Source organism: Sorex fumeus, unplaced genomic scaffold (genome assembly GCF_029834395.1).
Source record: "Sorex fumeus unplaced genomic scaffold, SorFum_2.1 ptg000098l, whole genome shotgun sequence".
NCBI classification, from domain to species: domain Eukaryota; kingdom Metazoa; phylum Chordata; class Mammalia; order Eulipotyphla; family Soricidae; genus Sorex; species Sorex fumeus.
In genome coordinates this window covers 42021133-42035159 of record NW_026606155.1, presented here as the reverse complement: position 1 = coordinate 42035159, position 14027 = coordinate 42021133, and the positions used below count along the sequence as shown (strand labels likewise).

Here is a 14027-nt window from a genome sequence, read left to right as displayed (position 1 = left end):
CCCTGAATGATCGGGTCTGGTCTGACCTTGTTTGGGCCAGGTGCTGTCCGTTCTTTTACTGACAAAATGGCATGTCAGATTTTGGAAGGGAGAATGCTGGGAACGACATATTCATCCTGCAGAATTTGGTATGTGGGCAGGTGGACGTGGCTATCAAAGAGATCTGAGTAAAGGTCATGGATGATCTTCTCCATTGCCCTTCTAGAAGATGTGATAGATCATCAGGACTACACCAATTTATAGTTCAAGCGGGCACAAGTAACTTTTCACAACAAATTGTGAGACTTGTTGTTACTGTTTTTGGCATATTGAATACATCATCGGTAGCTTGCCAGGCTTTGCCATGTGGGCAGGATACTCTCGGTAGCTTGCCGGGCTTTCCACGAGGGGCAAAGGAATCAAACCCCAGTCGTCTGCGTGTGGCAGTATCGTAGCCAATGAGGTTTATCTGAGGCGCGATTATTGCTAATTGAAAAATATACATTACAGTTTAATATTAGCAATATCTATGGTCTTTATTTAGGAGTTTGTTCCTGCTTTTGTGGTTAGAACTATGCTATAGGAAACTGGATCTTTTATATCAATTAGCCCTTAGCAAATTTGGCCTTGTTAAAGTGACTTAACAACACTTCTCAGTTTCTTCGAATCTATCAATGATGCTAAGTGAATATTTACTCTAAAGCACAAAAATCTAGTTTTGGTAGGATGAAATAAAAAGCAAAGGTGTCTAACACAAGGTTTACATTGCTTCATGAATTCTCCACAACTTGAATTACTCATTTAATATATATATTTTTTAAGAACATTTAAAGGTAAAGGCCCTCCCGTTGATCATCAATTTGCTCGAGCGGGCCCAGCAACGTCTCCATTGGAGACTTTGTTGTTACTGTGTCTGGCATATCGAATACTCTCGGTAGCTTGCTGGGCTCTCCGAGAGGGGCGGAGGAATCGAACTCAGGTCAGCCATGTTGGCCGCTTGTAAGGCGAACGCCCTACCCACTGTGCTGTCGCTCCAGCCCCATTTAACTGTTATCTGATCTTTTATTGGTTGTTTAAGATATATATGTGTGTGTATATTGATATAATGAAATTTCAGGTTCTTCTGAATAATTTATTGTGTCTCCGTAGAACTTTTCTTCTCAGTAATAATAGATGAGAGGAATATTGGCCATATTTAATTTTTCTGTAAAAAACCTTCCGCATTAAAAATAATTTGGGACACTCCAGTATTATAAAGGAAAATAATAATACTTTTCAAAAAGCAATACATTTTATACTTTATCTGTATTTTTGTGTGTTTCTTCCTCTCCTTTATCAACAGTGATTAGATTTTCTGAGTTCTGTCCTTTCTCCCCTCTGTCCCTTACTGAGAGACCTCCTGCTTTAGGCAGATAAATATTTTTTCTGTCTGATGACTTTCAAAATTATACTCCATATAAGTTCTTTGTTCTGAACTTCATACCACTATATGGAATTGCATCTTTCATATTTTTCACTTAGGTTAATCATCACTGTCACTGTCCTCCCGTTGTTCATCAATTTGCTCGAGCTGGCCCAGTAACGTCTCCACTGGAGATTTTTGTTGTTACTGTTTTTGGCATATCGAATACCTCACGGGTAGCTTGCCAGGCTCTGCCGTGCGGGCGGTAGCTTGCCAGGCTCTCTGAGAGGGGAGGAGGAATCGAACTCAGGTCGGCCATGTTGGCTGCGTGCAAGGCAAACGCCCTACTGCTGTGCTATCGCTCCAGCCCAGGTTAATCATAAACATTAGAATTAGACCCCAATCTTTACCTAAATTAACCTAAGAACCTCGTCATTCTATTCTGATTAAAAATTTCCCATGTCTATACAATTAGTTAGATGATCTATCAGGAAGCCATACCTCAACTTGCCCTCTCCCTTAACCAGTCTGTCATCTGTATTGTGGATTAGGCTTGCAAGACATATCTCAAATATGCTATCTCCAACAGACTTTGCTTTTCCATTTTCATAATTTGTATCCATAGATGCAGTAGTCTCTGTATTTGTGTTCTTATCTTCTCTTTTAACAACCCCTCCATACATGAATACAGCGTATTCCATGCACCTCCATACATGCCTAGAACAAGTCTGCATAATTTTCAAAAAGAACTAATCACATCAGTCTTCTACTTTTAAAGCCATTAAGTAGTTTCCCATCCCTCTAAAATTAGGTTTGAAATTCTGCTGTCTACTTCTGCAGGTTCATATCAAATTGTTTCTCTGTTTAAACAGTGAGTTAGAGTAGCTGGAGAGACAGTATAGGGGTTGAAAATTGCCTTGCATGCAGCTGACCGCAAGGAGCAAAATAGACCCTGGATGCCACTGAATGTCTACCAGTCCACAGCATATGTGCATATATATATATATATATATATATATATATATATATATATAGTGATTTTTATTTTATTTAATTTTATTTTTGGAGTCACATCGGCGTTGCACAGGGGTTAGTCCTGGCTCATGCACTCATGGTGGTGCTCCGGGGACCATAAGGGATGCTGGGAATCCAACCCAGGTCGGCCGCGTGCAAGGCAAACACCCTACCCACTGTGTTATTTCTCCAGCCCCTATAGTTATTTTTAAATAATAACAACTTGGTGTCTTTTGTATAATCTAATATATTTCTAGAAAAGTATCCATCTATTTGGTCCTCATCATTAATACCATAAAATAATTCCCAGTGGATTCTAAAGCGGAGATAGGATTATGTGTGATCCCATATATTATAAATATGAGTTGTATCCTATCTTTGTTAATTTCTTCCTCATTTTCTGTCTAGACTTCTCTAGTTTCTTATGGATGTCATGAAGATATTATTTTTTTAGTCCTTGTTTTTTCCCTAATGTTTCTTTGTTTCTTTAAAGTTTTGTTTCCCTCCCTTCCTCCCTGAAGATATTATTAATGAAGACATTATCTAACTGAAAGTTTTTTCCACTTCCTACATACATTTTTTATTTCTGTGATATACTGCCTAATACCCAAGCTTTTTTCTGAATTTCTATTGTTGACTATGCTCTGATGTTCTATTGCATTAGCATAAAAGCTATACAGCTATGACCCTGAATCAAGATTTATAATTTATTCTTTTTCTATCCCATGAACAAAAATTCTATTCCCATTTATAATTCTTTCATATGTATTTTATGAATTGAGTATTTTTGCCACCTAGCTCATTATTGTAACTTTACACACGTAGGTTTATTTATACTCATATATAATTTTATGTGTATATATCAGCTAATCACATATTTTAATGATTTCATCTTCTGTGCTGTGGTTGGAGCAATAGCACAGCGGTAGGGCATTTGCCTTACTAGCGGCCAACATGGCCGACCTGAGTTCAATTCCTCCAACCCTCTTGGAGAGCCTGGCAAGCTACCGAGAGTATCTCGCCTGCAGGGCAGAGCCTGGCAAGCTACCCGTGACGTACTTGATATGCCAAACACAGTAACAACAAGTCTCATGATGGAGACCTTACTGGGCCCGCTCAAGCAAATCGATGAACAACAGGAGGACCATGACATCTTCTGTGATTTTTTTCATCTATAAAAATTGTGCAAGTTTTTATTCTCAGTGCAAGATTCATAGATCCAGGTGTGTTACCAGATAATGAAAAAAATAAGTTAAAAATTTATAGATAGTATCCTTTAGGATTCAAGAGAATGATTCCTTGGATCTTCAAAACTCTTTGGATGAGCTGTTTTAGTCACTGTCACTGTGCTCTCGTTCATCGATTTGCTCGAGCGGGCCCAGTAATGTCTCTACTGTGAGACTTGTTACTGTGTTTGGTATATCTAATACGTCACGGGTACCTAGCCAGGCTTTGCCGTGTGGGCAAGATACTCTCGGTAGCTTGCTGGGCTCTTTAAGAGGGGCGAAGGAATTGAACCCAGATCGTTTGGGTTGGCTGCATGCAAGGCAAATGCCTTACCACTGTGCTATCACTCCAGCAGTTTTATTCATACTTCCCAAAATCTCCAAGGAATGTTGGGCTTCAAATGATATCTTAGCAACAAGAATAAATCTAATCACTAATGTACAGTAAACTAGCAATTATAAAATATTATTAAAGTCTACATATAGTAAATAAGTTATTAGTAGTAATTACTTTTCTGTGATGTGTAATGACTGTGGCTCATGAAAAACTGGCAGATGGCCTGCCTTTTGCCTCTTTCCTGTGACCTTAGAGTATTAGGAGATGGGTCAAACATTACCATAAAGTCATGTTAAAAGCTCAATTTTCACGAAAATCATATTAGAAGAACTTTCCTTTATCCTGTGGCAGTTAACCATGAGGATTTGGGGTATAAGCTAACATAAGCGTATTCCTGTTGCTGAAATTTCAGTTATTTTTTCATTCTTTCTCAAGTACATCTTTATTGTATGCCCATCCTGTGCACACTTCTGATGTCATCTTCTCAAGCTCTGATTTGTAAAAAGCTGTAGGATCCAAAAGCTGTTACCCTTCTGACTTACTCTTCTCTAGCACACTCACTTAGCTAGGAAAATAATTTTGTTCCTACCACTTATACTATCTTTTTTCCTTCAATGACCCTGTCAGATTTCCCTTTCAGGTCAGAGTCACTTCCTATATCAATGACGTACTTTAATAGAAACCCTTATAACTCTATTCATGTTACATTTCTTCTCTGAATTAGAGCCTTGCTAGAAAAGAGCAACACGTTTTAGAGCAAAGTTTTATAAGAAAATGCTGCCATAGAAAAATGGAATCAAATTTTTAGAATTAGATCAGCCTAGGTTGAATTTTTTAACTTTTTTATTGAATCACTGTGAGATAGACCCTTACAAAGCTGTTCATGTTTGGATTTGAGTCATACAATATTACAATGCCCATCCCTCTACAAGTGTACATGTTCAAGCACCATTGTTCCCAGGTTCCCTCCTATCACCCCCCCAACCTCTGCCTGCCTCTGTGCTCTCTCTCCTTTTGGGCATTGTGGTTTGCAATATTGATACTAAATGGTTATCAAAAATATCCCTTTACCTACTTTTAACCCTCAGATCTTGTCCAGAGTTATCATTCCCAGCTATTATTGTCATACTGGTTTCTTCTCTATTTTACCTACCCTCGGTTCCCCACACACTTGAGGTAAGTTCTGACCACTATCCAGTCCTCTAACCCCTGTTTTCCTTGGTCATGCATATTATTCTTCTAAATATATACATATATATGTGTGTTTGTGTATGTATATATCTTACATACCACAAATGAATGCAGTTATTCTATATCTGTCACTCTCCTTCTAACCCATTTCACTCAGCATGTTACTCTCCATGTCCATCCATTTATAGAAAAATTTCATGACTTCGTTCTTATTAACAACTGCATAGTATTCCATTCTGTAGATGTGTCATTGTTTCTTTATCCATTCGTCTATTCTTGGGCACTCAGATTGTTTCCAGATTCTGGCTATGGTAGATAGTGCTGCAATGAACATAGGAGAGCAGATGGTGTTTCTGTTTTGTATTTTTGGGCCCCCAGGTTATATTCCCAGAAGTGGTTTTGTTGGAACTCAATTTCTAGTTTTTTTAAGAAATGTCAGATCAAAATGGATTGAAGACCTCAACATCAGACTAGAATCCATAAGGTAAATTGAAGAAAAGGTTGGAAAACCCCTCCACGATATTAAATCTAAAGGTATCTTCAAAGATGAAACACTACTGAACAAGAAAGTGGAAGCAAAGATAAACAAATGGAACTATCTTAAACTAAAAATCTTCTGCACCTCAAAAGAAACAGTGACTAAGATTCAAAGACAGTCTACAGAATGGGAAAGGATATTCACCCAACACTCTTCTGATAGGAGTCAATATCAAAGATATACAAGGCACTAGTTGAGCTCTACAAGAAAAAAACATCCAATCCCATACAAAAATGGAGTGATGAAATTAACAGAAAATTTCTCAAAGAAGAAATTTGAGTAGCCAAAAGGCACATGAAAAAAGGCTCTTCATACTATTCATCAGGGAGATGCAGATCAAAACAACAATGAGATATCATCTCTCACAACAGAGACTGGAACATATCCAAAAGAACAAAAGCAAACAGTGTTAGGGTGGATGGGGAGAGAAAGAGACTCTCCTTCATTGTTGGTGGGAATGCTGACTGGTTCAGACTTTTTAGGTTGACCCTTTTACTCTAGTGCTTATTATTGGAGAGACTTAAAGGAGTATTGACATAGCTTCTTTGAATTTACACCTATAATTAGGACTAATAAACCTCTTTTGGAGTGATGTTGTAAAATAAGGATGAATATGTAATATTTGAGAACGATGTTAGGACAAAATAGGCACTCAAACAATAGTAGCTTATACTTTGAGTAGTTTCCCTTATGTATGGAAAAGACTAGCCTGGTATAAAACAATTTGCTTCTGTGGAAGCAAGGAGTCAATGAATAAAGTGGATATCAAACTGTACACTAATTATTCAATAAATTCTACTGAATGAATGGACACAGATACAGTTTCCTGTTTATATAAGGCTATTTTTATTTTTTCTAAGAAGCTCATGAAAGCTATTGTCTTCAAATGTTCATTGTGTTCTAATATTATCAATTATAAATTGCAGTGTGAAACAAGGAAACACTCAACTGCAGATACCAAATAAAAATGTATTAACCAGAATGACAAATCTTTGATAACTCCATGATAAATTAAGCACATGGTATGACCTTCATTACCAGAATATCTCAAAGCATCTTCTGAGTCATCAAAGACCAAATCAATTTGATATGATTTTTCTATCAAGTATATTTGTGGTACCCAAAACATTTGAAAATAGTAATCCAAGCAAGTTCCTAGAGGGGAAGGTCTAGGATGTTATTGGCTGTAGTCTCATATCTTTAAACAATTCTTTGAGAAGGACTCAATAAACATTCATGTAACTTAAAACTAAATGGAGTGAGAATCAGTAAGGTATTTAGCATTCTCGGTAATTGTTTATTTTCACCACAGTTTGATTAATTATATCTCAATGCTAACCCATCATAAAAAACCTAGGTAGAACTTAGGTTATATGCTTAGGTTATATGTTGCTATTTGCACCACAGAATATCTCTATGAAATAGAAATTTTTAGTTTTTATACTTATTCACCATATTATTTTCTTTGCTGTATGAACAGTACTTCCTAAGGATAGGAAAAAGCTCAAGAAAAGGTTTCCTAAATTTAAAAGCTTTCTGAAAATTTTTTAGTGTTACTTCCGCAAAATCATTACTTTGCTAATTATACTGTTGATTCCATAACTGACTTTAACACATTACATGTAGAGTTAGAGCACCAAATAATGACCTAGTATGCCAAGCCATCATTTTATAACCATCTACCAGACAATTAAATTTTAGCATCATCACTTTGTCTCAAAAGCAATGTGCAATACTAAATATTTATGGCATATTTCCATTTTAGCTTTATTAAAAATATCAGTACTAATAATAAGCATAGTTCTGATAAACTTCAAAATAAAACAAAGAAAATAATAAGCAAACTAAACTAGAACACAAAATCCTTTAGTTTGAAGTTTGAATTATAAAGTACAATAGGTGGCAAGATTTCAGAGGAACAGGAACCACCATACATAGGTGGGAATGTATCTTCTTGGAAATCAGTATGGAGAGTCTTTAACATGCTAAAAATAAACTTATCATAGGATCCAGTGACTCTACCTCTAGGTATCTTGTCTGAAGAATATTTAAACACTAATTCAAAATGAAGATACATCACTCCTGTTTTCCTAGCAGTGATTTCTAAAATAGTTAAAGTCTTTAAACAACCCAAGTTCCCAGCATGCTAGATATACACAATGGAATACTACTCAGCTAAGAAAAAATGAAATCTTACCATTTGCAACAACTTGGTTGAAGATTAGGGGTCTAATACTAAGTGTATTAAATATGTATGGAAAGAAAAACACACCAAAAATGTATGATTTCATGCATGTGTAGGATATAAAGGGGGGAAAAGGGAATAGACAAAATCATTCCAAATTCAAATCTTGGATTTAGAGCACAGAACTCAGGTTATCAAAGATTGAGCACACTGGGTGTACAGAAGGTAGTAGAAGGGTTCCAATAGAAGGTAGTAGCAGAATATCTGGACTTCAGGGATGATTTGAGATCAATTTGCTTTTGAGAGATGCAAAAAAGCAATCCCTAAACATACAAAATGATGTGATCTAAAATTGACTTCAGTGAAAAATAAACCAATGATCAGAAGTAATTACAAATCTGAAAACTTTTGTAAATTTTTCATTATACGCAAGTCTATAAACATATGTGACTTCTGAAAAATATATTTTGTAAAGCAGGAGGAAACCACATGTAATTAAACAAAGGGTTACAGGTGTTAATGAGAAAGAAGGATTCAGAAACTTTGGGTATTTTTCTATGTTTTTCCAAATGTGGGGTAGTTTTTGACAAATGTAGCTTAAATATACATGTGTATCACTGTCACTGTCCTCCCATTGTTCATGGATTTGCTCGAGTGGGCCCAGTAACGTCTCCATTTTGAGACTTGTTGTTACTGTGTTTGGCATATTGAATACGTCGCGGGGAGCTTGCCAGGCTTTGCCGTGCAGGCGAGATCTCTCGGTAGTTTGCCGGGCTCACCAAGAGGGGCGGAGGAATCAAACCCGGCTGGGCCATGCTGGCTGCTTGCAAGGCAAACGCCCTACTGCTGTGCTGTCACTCCAGCCCATACATGTGTATACACACATATATTCTAACACTCAGGAACTAAGCGAGGCCTTTCATTTTAATGAGAATAATTTTGAAATGGAAATTAACACCCTTCTAGCTTCACCAACAAAAATCAGCAACCGGTAAGTGAAGATTATTTAACAAAGTGGTATATATTGAAACAACATGGTTGGCTTTCATATCTAAATCATTACTTTGCTACTTAAGTCAAAAGCCAGTCTCCCTTTATAGATTTTTTTTTCATGTGTTCTGCTCATATCAGCTTTCCAAGTGTATTTTGTAACCCTGTATGTATCCTGAGCTGTGCCTGGACATTCATAGGTATTCTTCTTCCTCTAAAGCTCCTCACCCTGATTTCTGGTTCCCCTGCTGCTCTGGAATATACTGGAAGGCATTCTCTGCCTTTCCAAAGCATATGTTTAGAAAGGAGAAACATTTTCCATCTAGCTGATGCTTTATGTTCCCATTTTTTTTAGAACCAAATTTTTCTTATTGACTAACCTGAACTTAACTCTGACACGCTTTGTGTGAATTTTTGTTTTGAACCAGACACATTAAATTTAACCTAGTGTTCTTGGGAAAAATCATAAAATCTCTGCTATAACTGTTTTTTATTGAATTATGACATATATTACAACATCTGTTTCATAGTTACCATAATAAATAATGTTTCACTTTTCAAGACTGAGTTATAAAAATAATTGATTTTGACATTAGCCCATCTATTTAATATGGTCTATAAAATGTTCAAAAAACTCTAAATAGTATGATGACCTAACAAAAGAGCCAATCTGCTAGCTGGATGAGGACTTTGGATCTCTGTCTGGGGGACACTACAAAAACACGGTTACAAAGACTATAGGACAGTATCAGCTGTCTAGTCCAATGTTTGTTTATCCATCCAGCATAGCTTAGGGTAAAATCCTGTATTTGTTTCTATGGTTATAAACTGTCCCACCCTTCTGGACATTTACATTGAATCAGTCAGCCAGTTATGCAAAAAGGAGTCTGGGAGTAATTAAAGGAGAGTTATAACAAAAAATGATTTTTTTTTTGCCATGGTACCATTTCTTTGTTAAGCTTTAACAAAATCAACATATCTGAGACAAGATCAATCTATATAATAGTGGTGAAAATAAACCAACAAACATAAGAACATATTGGTAATTAATCCCAGCTATTAAAGTTATATGGATCAGATGTTCCTCTACCCATGTCCCCACCAGCTATGTTTACTATAATAATCCAAAAAGTCCAAGTATACTTGGCCCACTAACGGGTAGGCCCATTGAACCAGAAACTTATGATGAGCCCAGGAGAATCCTGGAAGAGAACTCTCTAAGAAAATGTGGGTTTGTCTATTGGAATTAGTTCTAGTAAGTGTTTCCATGACCAGAGGGAGAAGATGGGGATGATATGAAGAGCAGAGCAGCTGTCGCTAATATTTGGCCTTCAACATCCTCTTTAGAAGCTGGCAGTAAGGTTGCTGCTCAGGAAGGTGGAAGCAAACTTCTGTGACATTTTAGGAGGTGGGAGACTCTTGAAAGTACACAGTGCCTACCAAACTTTGGCAGAAGCAGCAACAAAGACATTTAATGGAAGCATCCATGCTGGAAGATTTCAAACATCCCTTTGGTGGGAGGAAAGACAGAGGATCCTGAGTGGGTATTCTCACCACTTTTGTGTGCAGAAGAATTAATAAACCCTAATTTCTCTACAGTGTTGGAAGAGAATGGGGGATAGCAATAGTTCTGAGTAGTTCTGCAGCTTTCTCTGTGTATATAGAAAGGCTGCACGTAGGACTCAGAATCCAAGACTTGCCAATTGCCTCAGAGAGTCGACCTGTCTTAAGGAGCTATACATGTTTAAGTAATGAGCATTTTTGCAGTTCCTTCCCCCAAGTATTTGGGATGAACTACAACTCTCAAGACATTTTCAGGACCCAGAGGGCCCACAACAGTGATAGATCATATATTATAGTCTGGCAGAATAAAAGCTATAAACATATTTAATGAGACTTGGAAAAAATATTTTCAAATGTGCCACTTCTCATGTTAAAACCACTGCAGTAGAATCACAACCATATTCATTTTATTCAGGAGAAAAGAAATTCTTTTACTGCTAATGACCCCATTCTTGTTGACAGATTAGAGTCAAATGGGCTACAAAATCAAATGCTAAGATATTGCTGATATTTCTAAATAAATAGTTTTATTTAGTAAATATGAGAGGGAGAAAGAAGGAAATATGTCTCATAAACTATAGAAAGAGAAATTATGCATTTTGAATTGGGATACAGGCAACAGTGGAAAACCCTACTAGTTTTACTTAGGTTACTATTTTTTGCCAGTGCCAACCACTACAACAACAGTGGAAAAAGTCATAAAAAAAAAAAAGTCGTATTGTAAGGAGAAAGGGAAGATGGTATTTCCACTGGTCCAGTACCAGGTATCAACTTCTAAAACTGCATCATTTATTTGTTTGGTGAATTTTTCATAGTATGGTAGGAGTAATGGTAAAATTCAGTTTAATTTCTGTAATCAAGAAAGTGTAAACCTCTGTGTCACTCATGGTACTCATCTTCATTCATGTCATCTGTATCTGCTCTATGAGACTCAGTATCTGGAAAAAGGTAGGGTACGCTTGAAGAAGCACACAATTACCTTAGGAACATATGAAGATGATGAATGTAAAAGTCAGAGATTTATAAAGTTTTAGGTATATGTTAGTATTCAGGATATGTAGATGGGATAAATGTTATTTTTGTATAGATCACTCTTTTTATTTTTATTAAGGGAACTCTCAGTCATTTTGAATTATGATAGGTGATGCTAATGTCCATACTCTACATGCCAAATGATCTGCTGCCTTCAACAGAAGATAAAATGGCAATTCCATATTCAATTCAATTTGAAATTATTTATCAAACTGAAGTACTATCAATAATGCAAATCTCCACAAACAAAAAACTTGCAATCTGACACTTTCTCCTTTCCTCAATTATACAATGAAACTTTAAAATAATTTTTGGAGGTTATTTCTAATTATTAAGGACAGCTTTTATATTAAAAATTCATAATAACTCTTGCTAAAGTTGATAACTGTGCTTAGAATACAAATTTACTTAATAGGATAGTTTAGTGGGGTATTTAATAATGTTTAGAAGCAAGTTATTTTAAAACTTGAAGCAAGACTTTTATCAAAAACAGCACACTTTTGTACTATTAAATTTGATTAAAATAATCATTAAATATTGTTTTTCTAACCTTTATCTTACTCCATGTTTTGTGTTCTTTTTTATATGAGGACATATACAGAATGCAATGCAAGCAGATCAGTCAATTTCAGAGACCACTGGTGGTACAATTCTAATTAAGGAATGTATGCAAAAGCATTTTACAGTGGGTTCTATAGTGTTCCCCTAGAAACTGCTTAAACATTTTTCCCCAAATTGGGCTCAAGTTTTGAATTAAAGAATTCTGTGACTAAAAACAAAACTTTGTAATCAGCGTAATAGAACTTCTTTTACCTAAATCTATGATGAAACAAAAAAAAATTCTTGAGTTTTAGAAACATTCTCCTAATCATTGTTTACATTAGAAACATATAATCTCTGTTGTTATAGTTTTTTTCAGTTGCCCAGATTCTAGAACTACATTCATAAAAATTCATAAATGAAAGGTTCAAGAATAAAAAAATTGGAAAGGCAATTTGGTTTATTGTCCATAACAGGCCACAGGTTTTGGTAACAATACAACTTCATGTTTGAGACATATTTTCCGGAACCATTTTTAAATTAAGTCAATTTTCAGTTAGAAGCACTTTTATTTATTTTTAGTTTTAGTTTTTGGTACAAACCTGCAATGCTCAGGGGCTATCGCTGGCTCTCTAATTCAGGACGAACTTCTGGTGGTCCGTGGGAGACCAGATGTTGTGCTGGAGATCAAATTAGGATTGTAGAGAAAGCGGCTTCATGCAAAACAAGTGCCTTACCTCCTATACCAACTCTCTTGACGAGACACAGTATTTTTAAATTATTTTTTTTAGGCACTGGAGAGATAACACAGCGGTTGGGTGTTTGCCTTGCACATGGCTGACTTGACTGTCCCAATCTGGGTTCAATTCCTCTGACCCTCTCAGAGAGCCTGGCAAGCTACCTGTGATGTATTCAATATGCCAAACACAGTAACAACAAGTCTCACAATGGAGATGTTACTGGGCCCACTCAAGCAAAATCGATGAACAATGGAAGGACAGTGACAGTGACAGTTACCTATAATGCTGTTAATGGTAGGGTTTCATGCACAAATCATTTCAGCTTCACACCCTCCACCAATGTTCATTTCTATCCACCATTATGCCAACGTCCCGCCCCCTGCCCTATGGCAAGCTTCCTACTAAAAAGTAGTTATCAGTTTCTATTAACTTTGGGCATTTGTTATTTATTTGTTATGTTCCCTTTTCTTAATAAATTAAATTTAAAAATTTTTGATTTTATTAAAAAGTTGTGATATGCAAAGTTATTGATAGATAAGTCTTAGTCATCAATATTCCAACATCAGTCACCCCACCAGTGTCAAAATACTATGTAGCAGCAAGGAATGATGAAATTATGCAATTTGCTGCAATTTGGTTGAAACTGGAAGATATGTTGAGTGAAAAGCCAAAAGAAGGACAAACACAGGTTGTTATCACAAAAGAGATTATTTGTTATTTCCCTCTCCTTTTAACTAACCTACACTTTTAAAACCAAGGTAAAGATTAGTTGAATCCTGGGACCAGAGAGATGGTATGTGGATAAGGCATTTGCCTTGCATGTGGTCAAGCAAGGACTGTTTTAATTGTTTGGTTATTTCTTAGGAAAATGAAATGACAAGTCAATCACTTGATCACTTGATCACTTGACATCCCGTTACTCATTGATTTGCTTGAGTGGGAGCCAGTAACATTTCCATTCATCCCTGTTACGTGCTAGTGTAGCCCAATGGCATGAGCTAGCTCCAGGAACACGAAGAGCCTCAAACTGATTGTTCAGGGTCTTGAGAAGAAGTCTGACCATCTCGTAGGTGGGAAGCCATGCGATCTTTTGACATCCTGTGGAATCCAGACAGTAATGACTCTAGTCCAGTGGTCATCACCAAATCGCATTATGTGTCTAGCCCACCTGATTTTCGATGCCTTGGCAAACAAGACAGCATCCCTGATTCTTGATTGTTCACGGAGGTCGGAACTCTGGATTCTTTCTCTCACTTGAATGAAGCGTGATACTCCAGACATAGTCCTTTT

At 36.4% G+C, this 14027-nt stretch overlaps 1 non-coding gene across 1 annotated transcript; it reads left to right on the top strand.

Moving 5' to 3' along the window:
- Positions 1-407: 407 nt before the first annotated feature.
- Positions 408-545, top strand: LOC130042109 (U4 spliceosomal RNA). The gene has a single exon (XR_008795087.1). It is a non-coding gene; the product is annotated as a U4 spliceosomal RNA (small nuclear RNA).
- The last annotated feature ends 13482 nt before the right edge of the window (positions 546-14027 follow it).